This window comes from Carettochelys insculpta, chromosome 3 (genome assembly GCF_033958435.1).
Source record: "Carettochelys insculpta isolate YL-2023 chromosome 3, ASM3395843v1, whole genome shotgun sequence".
In the NCBI taxonomy this organism is placed as follows: domain Eukaryota; kingdom Metazoa; phylum Chordata; order Testudines; family Carettochelyidae; genus Carettochelys; species Carettochelys insculpta.
The window spans coordinates 39,465,898-39,469,894 of record NC_134139.1 but is presented as its reverse complement, the minus strand read 5'-3'; positions in this window follow the sequence as shown (position 1 = coordinate 39,469,894).

Genomic DNA, 3,997 nt, shown 5'->3' with positions numbered 1-3,997 from the left:
GTTTGATGCTGCTTGTCTTTGGTTTTCTCTCCCAGCTTTCATTTTGATTATTAAATTTCGAATGTTAAGGGGCATGACAATACTCCCTCATACAAAGCATTCATATAATCTTTTACTATTTCCTTGTACCACTTCGTACCTTTGTTTCAGATGCTTGTTCACCTAGCTTTTGATAACCAAGTGCTGAGCTATCCCACTTGAGGCTGCCCCGGGCCTTTTAAAAAGCCTTTCCCCAGTGGGGAGGGCACCTGGAGAGTTGAAGCGGAGGTTGGAGAGAGTCAAGGAGATTAGTGTAGATAAGGAAAACATGAGCACCGTACGTGACAGCAGGGGAGGTGAGGAGCTCCGACAAGGAGTATTTAGGGGGCTTCCTTCCCCTGGTAACCTCAGAGCTCAGGGGATGGCAGGAAGGACTGGTTATGCAGTCCAGGCAGCCCAGAGGGCTCCTACCCACGGTTCTTTGAGATAAGGGACAGAAGCCTAAACTCTGGTGAAGGCAAGTGGAACCCATACCATTAGACCCAAGTCTTTGATGGGATTGAGAACAGGAGAGAGGCCCAGGAGTGGTACTGACTGTCATGTAACACACCAGCAGGCCTCAGAGACCAGGAGAAGGAACTTCCGTTCGTGTAATACAACCAAGTTCCCATCCCTACGTTACAGCCTGTTACAGCCTAAAACCTCGCAAACAAATACCAGATAGCCATATCAACCCTGACACCTGCATTTAGATGTGGGAACCTAAGAAACCAGTAACCAGGGCAACCTTGGCTTCAGCCACATGAGAATATTAAAAGTGGTGTTGTGTCAGTACACACATGCCCAGTAAACAGCTAAGGGATAAATCACTGTAAGGTCCTGTCCTGATTCTCCACCTCAGGGGTGCCTGGGACAAATTTCCTCCCCAGTTGGAGCAACATCTGCCGTAGCCCTGATGTGAGATGCTTTGGGACTGAGACTCCCCGTAGCAGAGAAGGAACATGAGCATGCCACAATGCCTCTTATCCAGTCACATACACTGCTGTTGTGCGTCTTGCTTGCTAATGTGTGCCTTGTGAATCTACATTTGGAGTAACTTGGAGTAGATAAGTTTAATATGCATCTCAGACATTGATTTGGTCTTGCCTCCCAGTTTTGCCCTGGCCCTCTTTTTACTCTCCCAGTGTAGCCCATACTCCTTCCCATTTCAAATTCATCTCCAACGTATTCATGCTGTCCACTTACCTGCAGGCTTTGCTCCCCTGCCCCCGTCGAACCTAGTTTAAAGCCCTCCTCGCTAGGTTAGCCAGCCTGTGTCCAAATATGACATATGATAAGAAAATGCATACGTCTTTGGTTTACAGCTGCATCTTTTAAAGATCTCCCTCCAGAAATATATAACTGAAACCCATTGAGAAAAAGTGATGACTATCCAGCTGACATCATCTCTGAAGCTAATACAATCTGTCTGATGACACCTGATGACACAAGGGGTTGGATCCTTGTGGTGGATGCTTTCTAATTAGAAGTCAAACAACACGATAGTGAACACCACGGCTGCATCTACACGTCAGATCTTTTGGAAGCTCTCTTCAGGAAGATCATCTTCTGGAACAGAGCATCTACACACCAAGCGGCATCCAAAAGAGCTGCCCAGTCTTCTGGAAGATCATGTCCACACAGGTGCGAACGCTCTTCTGGAAGAATAGGGCAGGAAATGCCTCATATGGGGTTGCAAGGCCAGAGATCCCTTCTGGGGCACCGGCCACACAGCCTTTTAAGGGCCCCTCCCCAACAGACCCTCCCTGCACAAGCTGCTGAGGCCCATCATGCTGCCCACAGCATAGCTTGCCATCTTGCTGCCCATGGACCCCAAAGTCCTTCAGCAGCACAGGCTCACCCTGACAAGGGTGCTGGGGAGCCTCCTAGCCACACTCCTTGGCCTGCTGCAGGAACACAATGTGAGCTCTGAGGGCCTTGGCCCACCCCTGCCCCTGCCAGGCCCCCAACTGCCCATCCCTCCATGTGTGGACCCACACCGCCATCAGCAACTGGTGGGACCGGGTGTTTATGGCCCAGTGGGACAACGAACGGTGGCTGTGGAACCTGCGCGTGCAGAAGGCCACATTCCATGAGATCTGTGCCTGGCTGGTTCCCCTGCTTCGCTGCCAGGACACGGGGATGTGGCCAGCCCTCCCAGTGGAGAAGCACCTAGCCACTGCCATCTGGAAGTTGGCCACTCCAACTAGCTACCAATCCATGCGATAGCAATTCAGGGTGGGCAAGTCCACCATGGGAGCCGTCGTACACAAAGTAAGCCACACACCGGGCACCAGCCCAGCTTGAGGAAGGGGATGTCAGGCAACAGGGACCCTGGGGTCCCAGGAGGCCTGCCACAGGGGACCTCGCTGGCCCACCTATACACAGGCCCACTACCGGAGGGGCACCCTGCTGGAGGGAGGGAGGGGAGGGTTGGGGACTGGCCCGGGGTACCCCTGTGCACACCCACAAGCGTGGATGCTTTCTGTCCCCCTACAGGCCATGAGGTCTATCAAAGACATGCTCAGACAGCAGCTAGTGTGCCTTGGGGACCTCAATGCAGCTGTGGTGGTCTTTGCCAAGATCAGGTTCCCCCTGTGCTTTGGGGCAGTGGATGGCACCCATATCTGTATCAGGGCCCCAGATCGCTGCACCAGCCAATATATCAACTGCAAGGGGTAACACTTGATTATGTTCCAGGCAGTAGTGGATATTTGGGGCCAATTCACAGATGTCTCTGTGTGCTGGCCTGGACAGGCACACGACACCCCCATCTTTAGGAACGCTTCCTTGTACCATTGGATGGAGGTGGACACATCCATTGCCCAACGGGAACTCATCATTGGCAATGTCGCCATCCTGCTGTGCCTTATAGCCAACCCAGCATAGCTCCTGCAGCTGTGGCTGCTGTGCCCGTACATGGGACACTTGGCCCCATCCCAGGAGCTCTTCAATACCTGGCTGGGACATGCCTGGAACCCCGTGGAGTGTGCCTTCAGGCACCTGAAGGCAAGGTTCAGAAGCCTCCTCCTCATGTGCCTTGATGTGGGGGTGGAGAATGTCCCGCAGCTCATGGCCACCTGCTGCACTGTCCACAACCTCATCAAGGCAAGTGAGGGGACACAGCACCAGGGCTACCGCGGGAGTATGAACAGCCACCCATGGCCCCCAACCGGCAGCTCCACCGGAACCTGGGCTGCATCTGAGAAGTCCTCTGGGAGGCCTTCACCCATGGGGACCTCTGAGTCGGGCCCACAGCACAGCCCCCTCTCTGCCCCCCAGTGATCAGGGACACAGGGGTGTCAACAAACTGTATATATGTAAATATATGAACATTAAAAAACGTAGCCTAGAAACAATAAAACAAGGTTCGCTATAAAACAAGGGACTAGGATCAACTATTTACAAGGGGACATCTGCATAGCAACCTGGGGGGGAAAAGGGATGGGAGGAGGGCCTTACTCAAGGGATAGGGTAGAGGGCCCCAGCACCCATGGCTGCCTCTCCTGGCCCAGGTGCGCAGTCCCTGGTGGGGTGGGGAGCACAGGGAGGTAGAGGTGGGCAGCCTGTGGCATGGCCTCGGTGGGGGTGGGGGTGGGGGAATGGCTCTTGGGGCAGGAGGCCTGCCACGGGACCCGCCTTGGCCAGGAGCCAGGCCCTCAGGTCTTGCAGGGCCACTGCAGGAAGTCCCCAGGGAATGAGGGCAGCTAGGACCTTAGGGGTGGGGATGGCTTGGGCCTCAGGGGCAGCAGGGAGGTTAGGAGGGTGGCTGGGGGGCAGCAGCAGTGGGAGGGGGGGCACGGGGGCAGCAAGAGCAGGGGGTCGGGGGAGCATCACAAAGGCCCCACACACCTGGCAGAGCATCCCCATCACCTCCCGCCATGTGTCCCAGCGACACCGCAGGTCCCCTGCCTCCAGAGCCAGGCACCTCTCTGCCATGTCATTTTGGTGGTGGAGGGCAGCCACATATGCTGCTGCC